We start from the raw sequence: 13597 nt of genomic DNA on the forward strand, positions 1-13597 counted from the left end.
TTCTGATGTTTAACCAAGACTGGTGGCAAAAGTAAAGACAGACAAGCTGTCTCTTGAATCCAGTGGGTAGATCTGAGCCAAGGTGCAAGATACAGTCTGCCTGGTGGGGCATCATGCCTCCTCTTGGCAAATCTCCCTGGTATCCTAGTCGCAGCTGGAAGATGGGGCAGTGGGTGGTACTGAGAGGCAGAGCACAGACTGGGAACTTTGTGTTCAGCTGATGACTGGGTGCTTAGAACCTTGAACTGTTTGCTTTTCTAAACCCAAGCCAACCTCTCATTCCTGACATATGCCAAATGGGTGGGGGTATGTGTGGAGAAAGTACCAGGTAAATATTAAGTTTTTTTTTTTTTTTTTTAAATCTCGCTCCCCCCACCATCTCTTTTCCTTTGGCACCAGCTTCACAGTCTCACATCTTCCTGACTTGGCACAGAAGTGGCTATTAAAGGCCCTAAATCTTACAGACTAAGACTCTAAAGGGATTTCAGGTTAACAAATAAAGTGAGCTTTCTTCAGGGAAGGGATAAGCCAGGTGAGGACCAGCATCCTAGGAGAGCTAGAGGCTAGGCGATAGTGCTGGTCTAGGGAAGAAAGAACATGGCTCCTGTGCCCCACCCCCAGGCTGGTCTCCCCCTCCGACCTAATCAGTCTAGTCTGTCTACTGGTGACAGCTCTTGCTACTGAGTTCCAAGTAGGTGCTGAGCTCTGAGAGGAGACAGGAAGATGAACAAGATTACTGTCCCTGTCAAGAAGAAATAGTCCAGGGGCAGGTTTAGTCCTACAAACCCCTGGGACGCCAGCTGATACCTGCCTCCACACAGGAAGAATCTGCCAAGGTACAAAACACCTTATTGACAAGGTCTGTCTGGAACCCTGAGACTCAGGCAGCAAGTGGCCTCTGGCCTCAGTCTCCCCCCAACCCGTCTCCCTGGGACACAGAAATGCCTTCATCTCTTGAGGCTGGTGAAGCCCCAACTGTCTTGTCCCTGTGATCTTTCGCCACTACCCAAAAGACTAATCCCTTGCCCCCTGCCCCTGCCCAGTGACAGATCCTCAACACTCTCATTACTGCCTGTGCTTCCAGACCCCACTCTTCCTCCCAAAGCTGACATACAAGAGAGGTTTCAAGAGGACAGAAGAATTACTACTCAACCCTTGAGAGAATGTTCTCCCTGTCCCTCTTTAAGTGACCCAAGGTTCTTCCCTCAATTATCTGAGGGGCAGGGCCAACATTATTTTTACTCTCATCACCACTTCTAAACATTTTTTTTTTCTGTCTTTGCATAAACACACCTCCTTTTTGAGTCTCCTGTCCCCCAGATTCTCCATTTTCTTTCCCTCCCTGTCACAGGCATCCTTTCATCCCCTAACTCCTTCCCTGTGCTCACTGAGTCTTCCTGCCCCTAAACCCACCATTATTCTAGTGCCTTCTCTGACTACGTGGATGCCTAGCTTTGCTCATCCTTGGTCTCCTCATTTCCAAGGACATCTACCTCCACTCTGTGAACGCAGCACACTCCCATAGCACCTCCACCGCCATCGATGGTAGCTCCACCTTTGAAATTTCACAATCAGTATTTGATAATCGACATCCTTCAGTTATTCTGTCTTTCACCTGTGCTCCCAACTCACACTGTGACCTCTTTCCTTTCATCCTGGCCATCCGCTTCCTTTGTGTGAGCCCTTACTTCCCAATCCAGCTCGGAGCCTATGGCCTATCATTAATTGCTCTGCCCAGCCACACTCCAGTGCTGGATCAACCCAGCATCTCCTAGGGTGAGCTGCTGAATGTTGAAGGAGAAAGCCTCATAGCCACAGAGAGTAGAAGAGCTAGAGGTTGACGGCCTCCTCCCTCAGCAGGCCCATCAGCACTGTAAGACAATGCTGTGAATCTCTAGTTACTTTCATTCTCATTCTTTTCACTGACTATTCCTAACTTTCACCTCTTTTCTCAAATCCTTCCCACCACCTCCCACCCTAACCTCAGTAGATGTTTCTGCCTCCTGCTTCACAGGAGAAAATAACTCCTTCAACTTTCTCTTGTTGTTAGTTGCCATCAAGTCAACCTTAACTCATGGTGACTCAATGCACAACTGAAGGAAATGTTGCCTGAGCCTGCACCATCCTCATGTTTGGTTGGGGATCGGACCCTTGTGATTCACAGGGTTTTCACTGGCTGAATTTTGAAAGTAGGTTGCCAGTCCTTTTTTCCTAGTCCATCTTAGTCTGGAAGCTCCCTTGAGACCTGTTCAGCATCATAGCAACATGTAAGCCCCCACTGACGGGTGGGTGGTGGCTGCACCTGAGGCGCATTGGCTAGGAATTGAACTGGAGTCTCTCCCCTGGAGGGCAAGTCTTCTACCACTGAGCCACCACTGCTCTCACTCAACTTTCCCTACCACCTACGGATTTTACTCCACAGACACTCAGCCCTTCCTCCTTCTGTCATGTGAGGCAGGCCCTCCAGCCCCTCTCTGCTTGTGCTCTGGCTTGCTGCTAATGCAAATAAGGTGCATGGAACACCCATGGGGGTGGGACCATGCAAGGAAGGCATATGGAACCCTAATGAGGGGATTGGTCAGTTTTGCCATTCCGCTAGGCTTAAAATGAGCTACCCCAGAGGCAGAAAGGGAGGCCATCCTACCACCAAGAAAGAAGAGACAGGAGTGGAACATGTCCTTTGGACCTGGGGGCCCTGCTCTGAGAACCTCCTAGACCCAGGAGACAGACAGGGAGTGCTGTAACAATGGAGGTGGCAAGAGAGGGCTAGAAGCAGCAGCAGGAAACGGCAGCAGCAGAGGCACCAGAATCAGGAGACTGGCAGGAGATGGCGGCATGGGCTTCCTGGTCCACGGATATAGACAGCTGAGCCCCTTCAGGCCAAGGCTTACCGAAGGAGTGGCGTGCCTCTGGGCACTTATTGTCAGAACTAAAGAGCTTTGTAACACTTGGCTGAGCAGGGCAGAGGCCGGGCTGAGGGGCCAAGGGCCAGAGAGAGACCAGCCTGCAGGCAGAGCTGAGAAGAGGCTGTCCTGACTGAAGATCTCTATCCTGAATTGTAACCTGTTACTTCCCTAATAAACCCTCTAACTGTGAGTATGGTCTATGAGCTCTGTGTGGCCACTGCAATGAATTACCAAACTCAGTGGAGAGTGCCCGGGAAGGTACAGCTGGTGTCAGAATTGGTAAAAGGGTTGGAGGGTGAAGCTATGTCTGAACGCACCTCGTGGCAATTAGCCTGGGGCTACTGGTACTGTTGATGATCCTCCTCCCGCCTTGTGAAGTCAGATGAGGAGGTCAGATGCCCCCACGCCACTCCGTTTTACACCTTCCTTCTCTATTGATTTTTCCCTGCACCAGATAAGCACGTTCAGGGTTTTTTTTTTTTTTTTTTCCCCACTCTCATCCTACTAAGCTGCTTTGTGACCTGTCTCCATCCCCTCATTAGCTAAACATCTTGGAATGAGCTTCCTTACCTTCTCCACTTCCTACAATCTGGCTTCTTCTTCATTCGTCCCTGAAATGCTTTCATGAAAATCACCTTTGACCTTCACGCGGCAAGTCCAGTGGACATTTCTGGGTCCTGTCTTACCTACAATCTCTTAGTCATTTGACCTCCTTGCCAATTCCTCCTTGAAACTTTGCCCTCCATTGGCCTTTTTGACACCTTCTCTGGGTTTCATCACTGTCTTTCCGGCTACTCCTCTCAAGCTTCTTCCCTGGAGCTCCTTCCTCTGCTCTCCTTCTCCAGGGCCCCATCCTTGGCGCTGAGTTCTTCTAGTTCTATGCATGGTCCTTAAATGATCGAGCCAAACCCATGGTTTAAATGAGATTTGGGAGAGACACCATCGTTCACCTCTGGATTGAATTTCTTTCCCCTATTCCTGTGCTCCAGACTCCTGCATTCAACTACCCATTGGACCTACCACCTGAATGACCCACCAGCACCTCAAATTCAACACACCCCAAATTGAACATTATTTTCCCCAACACTACTCCTCCTCCTGCATCCTCGATCTCAGTGAACGGCACACCATCTCTCCGGTCACCAAAGCGACACACACAAATCCTAGAGAAAATCCCATAACATCTGGTTTAGAGCCAACACACTCATCATAGGTTGCATTCTCCTTGATGTTGAGCACGAAATGATTAAACTGCAATGTCTTGAGCCACTATTTTGTAGTGATTGTGACCCAGGCAGGGTCACAACAGCCATATTTCTGTCCCTAGGAGGAACCATTTAGGCTGGGACTCAAATACAAAGAAATTCTTCTGCCAGAAAGGCTCTATAATACCAGCTTCCTTGATACCAGCAGAAAGACAAGCCTTGGTCCTGCAGGAGAAAATGGGGAGAGAGCAGAGTGCTCAGGTCAGACAGGCCAGCAGCTGCAGGATCCCACTACTGTCACCCCTAGAGCACAAGTGAGGGAACCACTGGTAAAAACGCAGGACTAAAGACTGTAGACTCCACTTAGGAGAGATCAAGGAGATTCCTTGGGTTAACTGTTGGAGCTCTGGAGCTAAAGGGAGGAGCTGAATTTTCCTTCTTATCTCTGTTCTCAGAACAAAGTCGGGAAGGCTGCACCCATGTTTTCACCATTGTGTGTTAGAGAGTTTGAGTTTGGAGAGCTACATCCTAAGGTCAGGGGTGGGGCAGGCAGCGGTGGCCCCAGCTATGTCCAGTAAATGTCAAGGGGGTCTGTTCTAGGCTTCCGTGCAGATTTTCCTCTGGGGCTTCAGAGTCCTATCTTGAAAGACTGTGCCCTGACCTTAATGAGAGGCAATGACCTCCTGTCTGATCCTCCCAGCACTTCCTGGAAGCTTTCCAGTTCTCAGGAGCCAGGAGTTGCCCTGCCTGCTGAGCTGGGGGGTGGGTGTAGGCTGAGAAAGGAAGGTCTTTTCCAAGCATTTCCAGGGCCTGGAGCCTATAAGGAAACCCTGGTGGCATAGTGTTTAAGTGCTACGAGTGCTAACCAAAGGTCACCAGGAGCTCCTTGGAAACAAACTCTATAGGGCAGTTCTACTCTATGAGTTGGAATTGACTCAACAGCAATGGCTTTTGATTTGGAGCCTATAAAAGGAGCCTTGGTGGTGCAATGGTTAAGCACTGGGCTGCTAACCAAAAGGTGAGTGGTTCAAACCCACCAGCAGCTCTGCACCGTAAAGATGCAGTTCTACTCTGTCGAAACCAGCTGGACTAGACCCGAGGGCGTATAACAACAGGGTCTATAAAAGGGGTTGGTGGGTGGCACAAACTAAACACTGGACTACTACTGGCCAGAAGATTGGGTGTTGGAACCCACCCAGAGGCACCTCAGAAGACAGGCCCTGCTCTCTGCTTCGGACAGATCCCAGCCCCGAATACCCTATGCAGCAGTTGTACTCTGTACACATGTGGTCGCCATCAGTCGGAATGACTGGACAGCAATGTGATGATGGTTTCCTCTGGCCAGTGAACGTGGGGATCCCCTTAGGCTAGGAGCGCTCAGGCTGGAGAGTCTGCAGCAATCGTCCTTGCAAGCAGCAGGACTGGGAGCCCTGAGCTGCCTTGGGAAGCACCTCTCCCTCTGTCCCCCAGGGCCTAACAGGGACTTGCTTGGGGCCGAGAGCTGGGAGGAGGCCCGGTTTGTTCAAGGCTGCTGCAGGTGGAGAGAGAGGACGCTGCCGCCTGCCCCACTCGGTCTGCGCGTGCCACTCTCTCCGTTCCTCTCGGCAGCCTCGAGCCTGCCCCGGTATTCCTCTTCCCGGTCACCCGTCGCCTCGGGTGCGGCGTTCTGCCGGAAATCCCTGGGCGCGGGGCTGGCGAGGGGAGAGACACTGCAAGACCCTGCGGTCGTGTGTTTCCTGCGCTGCCTGCGCGCCGCAGCTTTCGGGACCTGGGACCTGGCGGGGAATGCCCGGCGGCTCCCGCCCCGCTCGGCCCCTCCCACCCCGTGGGACGACGCCACCGCCCACGTTGCGTGGCCACTTCGCACACTGGCTTGGGAGCAGCCCATGCTGGGAAGCGGCTTCTGCAACTCCTGAACTGCGGGGGCTGGAGGGGAACACTCTGGAGCTTGGGCCTGAGGGTTGGTTCTCTGTTGGAGCGGGAGGGACAGCTCCCAGAAACGCAAAAAGATTAGGTGCGGGAAGAGCTTGGGAGCCCTCCTCAGCACTGCCGTCTAGGCCGACCCTGACTCCAAGGAGAGCCTTTGCCCTGTCTTTAGGACCGGTCTTTGGAATGGGCCAACTTGCCCCATCTGGTTTTCTGCAATATCTCAGCCAGTGGTTCGGAATCTTTTTGGCTCAGAGTCCACTTGGCAAAGCCCACGAAAGCTATGTAGTTAAAAGCTCGTGTGCGTTTACAAAGCGCAAGCGGTTTAATAGCTTCTCAGCTGCCCATCCAGGGATGCCTTAAGCAGGCCTACCTCTAACAGTTATGGGACCCACATACCACATGTCTTAAGTACCGAGGAGATCAGGTTGCAGACTGTTAAAGTGTGTTTTAATCCTTCTACCTTGACATATTGTCTTCATAACAACCTGGAAGGCCAGGTTTGAATACGGAATTCACCAGCCTCTGGCTCCCCAGCCGGCATCCTGCCCCCTTTCTCTCCATATCCCCTGCCTCCCCTCCCCCCCCCATTCTGCACTGTGAGAGGCCTCCTATGCACACATGTGGACACCCCAGCTCACAAGTCCAAGCTGCATATAGACCCCCACAAACAGCAGTCCCTAGCCACCTGTCAGGCCTAGGGATGTGCACACTGGCAGAGCCCCCCCACCCCACCCCCTGCCAAGGATATCTGAGGCTCAGGCCTGCACAGACCCTGGAAGTGGATTCTGGGCTAGTTGGGCAGGAAATGCCAGAGTCTGGAACAGGGCTTCTAGTGAATGACCAGGTTTTTAAGTTTCCAGTCCATGGTGGACTGATACGTTCATAAAAGACAATGAAAATGAATTACTAGGAAATGAAGAGAAGCTTGAATATTGCAGCAAAGTCAAATTGCAGTAAAAGCGTCTAAATGCTTGCTTTCAATTTTTATACTTACCTCATTGTGCATCAGTAACAGGCAGTTTGCTGACTGGCAGCAGTTTGAGGACCTCACTTTGAGCAGATTGGTCTAGAAGGAGGCGATGTGGGCGGGCTCCAGGTGGGCAAATCCATAGGCCCCTCTGACTCATTATTCCACAGGAATGACATGGCGACAGGAAGGCCTGTGGTGGTGGTAATGGTGGAGGACGCTCTAGAGTGACCGGAACAGTAACCTCTCTTGCCTGAGTCAAAGGATGGTATAAGGGTGGTGCTGGTCCTCAGGATCTAGACCTTTGAACTGTGTGGGAACTCTAACATAAATTATCAAGAAGTTCAAAGTTGTGCAGCTATTGTGGAGAACAGTGTGGTGGTTCCTCAAAGGACTAAAAATAGAGCTACCATATGACCCAGCAATTCCACTACTAGGAATATACCCAAGAAACTTGGAAATAGCCACATGAACAGACATATATGTACACCAGTGTTCATTACCGCATTACTCACAACAGCCAAAATGTGGAAACAACCTAAATACCCGTGAACAGATGAATGGATAAACAAAATGTGGAACATACATGCAATGGAATAGTATTCAGCCTGAAAGGAATGAGGTCTTGTTACGTGCTGCAACATGGGTGGAGGTCGAAGACATGCTGAGTGAAATAAGTGAGTCACAAAACGACAAATATTCTATGACCTCACTTATATAAAAAGATAAGAACAGGGAAATGTATAGAGTCCAAAGTTTGTTAGTGGCTACCAGGGGCGGGGGTGGTGGCGGGGGTGGATTATTGCTTCTGGAGCACTGAGTTTCAGTTTATGGTAATAGAAAAATCACATTGATTAAGGGTAGGGTTGCACAGTCAATTAATGTAATTGCTGTCAATAAGTTGTACACCTGTAAAAAGTTGAACTGGCAAAAGTTGTGTGATAGACAATTGGCCTCAACCCACCTGGAGCAAAGGAGAATGGAGGACACCAAAGACACAAGGTAATTATGAGCCCAAGAGACAGAAAGGGCCACATAAACCAGAGACTACATCAGCCTGAGACCAGAAGAACTAGACGGTGCCCGGCTACAACCGATTACTGCCCTGACAGGGAACACAACAGAGAACCCCTGAGGGAGCAGGAGAGCAGTAGGATGCAGACCTCAAGTTGTTGTAAAAAGACCAGACTTAACGGTCTGACTGAGACTAGAAAGACCCCAGAGGTCATGGTCCCCAGACCTTCTGTTAGCCCAAGACAGGAACCATTGCCAAAGCCAACTCTTTAGACAGGAATTGGACTAGACTATGGGATAGAAAATGATACTGGTGAAGAGTGAGTTTCTTGGATCAAGTAGACACATGAGACTATGTGGGTAGCTCCTGTCTGGAGAGGAGATGAGAGGGCAGAGGGGGTCAGGAGCTGACCGAATCGACATGAAAGTAGAGAGTGGAGGGAAGGAGTGTGCTGTCTCATTAGGGGGAGAGCAACTAGGAGTATATAGCAAGGTGTGTATAAATTTTTGTATGAGAGACTGACTTGATTTGTAAACTTCCACTTAAAGCACAAAAAGATGAAAAAAATTTGTGTGATATATTTACAACAACAACAAAAAGAGCAGCTGCAGAGGCTGCTTATGTACAACCAAACACCTCAGGGGGTTGGTTTCTTGGTTTGGAGGTATAGGGTCATGATTTCATGGGACAACCCAGTTAATTGGCCTAATATTGTATTTAGTGCTTCTGTTCTATCTTCTAGTTCTTTGGGTAGTGCCTGGGGTCTTAAAAACTTGTAAGTGGGCATCCAAGGTACAATTGGTCTCTCTTCACCTGGAGCAACAGAAGAAGAAGGAGAGCCAAGAACAGGAGGAGAAAATGGAGTGTGTGGCTGATTGCTTCCAAGAATAACTGCTTTCTTGGCCATAAGACCAGAAGAACTGGATGGCGTCCAGCTACCATTACTGAACATTTTGATCAAAGATTCTATAGATGAATCCTGATCAAAAGGGAGAAAATGCAGACCAGAACTTCAAATTCTCACAGAATCCATACTTTCTGGAGTCATAGAGGCTGGATGAACCTCTGAAACTATTGCCCTGAGATAGTCTTTAAACCTTAAACCTAAAATAACCCTTGAAGTCTTCTTTAAACCAAACAATACTTTAGCTCAACTAATAAAGAATGTGTGCCTTGAACATTGAGCTCTTTTAAGAACTATCTATATGGAATCAAATTGACAAGAGCAACTTGAAAGTTTAGATAGGAACCTTAGGGGGCAGTGAGTTTTTGTTAATGGGGGAGGAACAACTCGGAAAAGGAGGGTGAGAATGGTAGCACAACTCAAAGAATGCAATCAGTGTTACTGAATGGTACATGTAGAAACTGTTGAATTGGTGTGTGATCTGCTGTGTGTATTCTCAACAACTGCAACAACAACAACAAATTATTGAAAAAGTCCAAAGTTTTTTTAAAGTTGTTTACCAATATCATGGCATTAGGTCTCCAATGGACCAGTGAGTGGCCAAGGATAGGTAAGGAAATCAAAGACAGAATACATATTCATAAATAAGAAAATCTGCTATATAACAGCAGAACTTGACTCCTAAATAGCTATCTGTATAAGGAATTATAGGATCTCTAGGGTATAAGAAGTCCAGGTACTATGAAGGGGTTGCTGGCATTTTTTGCCTTGCCTCCCCAGAGGAACTGAAGTTGCCACCTGCCACCTGCCAGCTACAGCTCCATCACCTTCTGACTTTCTGGTTGTGTGAGTATGGGCTCTAGTCACCATGTATGTGTTGGTTTTCTTTGCTCCTTCCTCTTAGCATCACTGTTGTGTCTTATAAAATTTTTACTTTAATCTACTGAAATCACAGAACAGGGATATAAGAGAAGAGGGGAGGACTGCAAAGGCTGGTGGAGGGCACCATCATGAGTGATTGGGGCTTTCCCATTGTCTTAGTGATCTACTGCTGCTATAACAGAAATACCACAAATAGGTGGTTTTAACAAATAGAAATTTATTTTCTCACAGTTTAGAAGGCTAGATGTCCAAATTCGGAGCATCAACTCTGGAGGAAGGTTCTTGTCTCTTGAGCTTCTGTTCCTAGAAGAACTTCATGTGGCTTAGCATCTCTCTTCCTCCATTTCTGCTTCTCTCTTGCTTGTTTAAACTCTTTTATATCTCAAAAGAAATTGATTTAAGACTCACCCTAAACTACTGTCTCATCAACATAACAAAGAAAACCCATTCCCAAATGGGATTATAACCACAGGAATAACCCAAAACCAAACCCATTGCCGTGGAGTTGATTCTGACTCGTAGTGACCCCTATAAGGCAGAGTAGAACTGCCCCATAGGGTTTTCAAGGCTGTAATCTTTAAGGAAGCAGACTGCCACATCTTTCTCCCTTGCAGCGGCTGGTGGGTTTGAACCGCTGACCTTAAGATTAGCAGCTGATCTCTTAACTACTGTGCCCACTAGGGCTCCTTAACCACAAGAATTAAAAAAAAAAAACAAACAACAAACCCATTGTCGTCAAGTCGATTCCGACACAGGAATAGGGGTTAGGATTTACAGCACGTGTTTTTTTTTTTTAAATAATTTTTATTGTGCTTTAAGTGAAAGTTTACAAATCAAGTCAGTCTGTCACATATAAGCTTATATACACCTTACTCCATACTCCCACTTACTCTCCCCCTAATGAGTCAGCCCGCTCCCTCCTTCCAGTCTCTCCTTTCATGACCATTTTGCCAGTTTCTAACCCTTTCTACCCTCCTATCTCCCCTCCAGACAGGAGACGCCAACACAGTCTCAAGTGTCCACCTGATACAAGTAGCTCACTCTTCATCAGCATCTCTCTCCAATCCATTGTCCAGCCCCTTCCATGTCTGATGAGTTGTCTTCGGGAATGGTTCCTGTCCTGGGCCAACAGAAGGTTTGGGGACCATGACTGCCGGGATTCCTCTAGTCTCAGTCAGACCATTAAGTCTGGTCTTTTTATGAGAATTTGGGGTCTGCATCCCACTGTTCTTCTGCTCCCTCAGGGGTTCTCTGTTGTGCTCCCTGTCAGGGCAGTCTTCGGTTGTGGCCGGGCACCCAGCACGCATTTTTTTGAAGACACAATTCAATCCATAACATCCAACGACTGGCCAGTGCAATGACTGAGACTAAGCAGGGCTTCCAGAGAGGAGGTAGGGGAGAGCTGAAAAGGGGATGTCAGAAGATGTCACTTGTCTCCTGCCAACAAGTTTGCATCTTCACATATTGGAGCACCCAGAGAGAGGGGCTGTTGCATGTCTTGCAGAATGAGAGGGATAAAAATATCCTTACCATAAAAACCCTTTGCTGTCAAGTTGATTTCGACTCAGAGTGATCCTATAGGACAGGGTAGAACCGTCCCACAGAGCTTCCAAGGAGCGCCTGGTGGATTTGAACTGCCAACCTTTTGGTTAGCAGCCATAGCACTTAACCACTACGCCACCAGGGTTTCCATCCTTGCCATAGTGATAGGCATATCAAGATTCTTCACTGGTAGACTGGGAAGAAAAAGACATTGCAAGAGGAGTGAGATGGGTTGCAGACACAAGAATCATTTTTCTTTGGGGTAAAGTCCTGGTACACGAGGAAAGCGTAGTTTCTTAAATTAAGAGAAGCTTCTACTTTGATTAGTTTATGGAAACTATTAAGCACTTCTATAAATCTTTAAAAAAAAAAGGGAACTCAAGAATTTCTAGAGAAGAAATGAATTACTCTTTAAATGCCCTGGCCTTTTAAGAAAAAAAATTTTATTTTATTTAATTATTTTTTTGTGCTTTAGGTGAAAGTTTACAGCTCAAGTTAATTTCTCATACAAAAATTTATACACACATTGTTATGTGGCATTAGTTGCAATCCCTATAATGTGACGGCACACTCCCCCTTTCCACTCAGGGTTTCTTGTATCCATTCAGCCAGTTCCTGTCCCTTCCTGTCTTCTCATCCTGCCTCTGGACAGGAGTCGCTTATTTGGCCTCAGGTATTTGCTTGAACTAAGAAGCACACTCTTCATGAGTATTATTTTATGTTTTATAGTCAAGTCTAATCTTTGTCTGAAAAGTGGGTTTCAGGAATGGTTTTAGTTCTTGGTTAACATAATATCCAGAGGCCATGGCTTTGGGAGTTCCTCCAGTCTCAGTCAGACCCTTAAGTCTGGTCTTTTTATGTGAAATTGAGTTCCGCTCCACATTTTCCTCCTGCTCCCTCAGGCGGGGACTCTCTGTTGTGTTTCCTGCCAGGGTGATCATTGATGATAGCTGGGGCACCATCTAGTTCTTCTAGTCTCAGGCTGATAGAGTCTCTGGTTTATGTGGCCCTTTTGTGTCTTGGGCTAATATTTTCCTTGTGTCTTTGGTGTTCTTCATTCTCCTTTGCTCCAAGTGGGTTGGGACCAATTGATGCATCTTAGATGGCTGTGTGCAAGCTTTTAAGACCCCAGATACAACTCACCATAGTGGCATGCAGAACATTTTCTTAATAAACTTTGTTATGCCAATTGACCTAGATGTGCCCAGAAACCATGGTCCCCAGACCGCAGCCTTAGCTACCCAGTCCCTCAAAGTGTTTGGTTGTGTTCAGACAACTTCTTAGCTTTTGCTTTAGTCCAGTTTTGCTGACTTCTGTATTGTGTGCTGTCCTTCCTGTCACCTAAGATGATTTTTGTCTACTATCTAGTTAGTGGATTCCCCTCTCCCTCCCTCCCCACACTCATAACCATCAAAGAATGTTTTATTCTGTGTCTCAACCTTTTCTTGAGTTCTTATAATAGTGGTCTCATAAAATATTTGTCTTTTTTGTGACTGACTAATTTCGCACAGCATAATGCCCTCCAGATTCATCCATGTTGCAAGATGTTTCATGGATTCATCATTGTTCTTTATCATTGTGTAGTATTCCATTGTGTGTATGTACCGTAATTTATTTATCCATTCCTCTGCTGATGGGCACCTAGGTTGTTTCCATCTTTTTATTATTGTGAACAGTGTTGCAGTGAATATGCGTGTGCACGTATCTATTCATGTGACGGCTCTGATTTCTCTAGGATATATTCCAAGGAGTAGCATTGCTGGATCATATGGAACTTCTATTTCTAGCTTTTTAAGGAAGCACCAAATCGATTTCTAAAGTGGTTGTACCATTTTGCATTTCCACCAGCAGTGCATAGGTGTTCCAGTCTCTCCAATATTTATTATTTTCTGTTTTTTGGATTAGTGCTAGCCTTGTTGGGGTGAGATGGTATCTCATTTGTAATTTTGATTTGCATTTCTCTAATGGCTAATGATTGTGAGCATTTCCTCATGTGTCTGTTAGCCACCTGAATGTCTTCTTTGGTGAAGTGTCTGTTCATATCCTTTGCCCATTTTTAAATTGGGTTATTTGTCTTTTTGTTGTTGAGGTGTCACAGTATCTTGTAGATTTTAGAGATTAGACGCCAAAAATGTCATAGCCAAAATTTTTTCCCAGTCTGTAGGTTCTGTTTTTACTCTTTAATGAAGTCTTTTGATGAGCAAAAGTGTTTGATTTTTATGAGCTCCCAGTTATCTAGTTTCTTTT

The sequence above is a fragment of the Loxodonta africana genome, chromosome 3, assembly GCF_030014295.1.
Source record: "Loxodonta africana isolate mLoxAfr1 chromosome 3, mLoxAfr1.hap2, whole genome shotgun sequence".
Taxonomy (NCBI): Eukaryota; Metazoa; Chordata; class Mammalia; order Proboscidea; family Elephantidae; genus Loxodonta; species Loxodonta africana.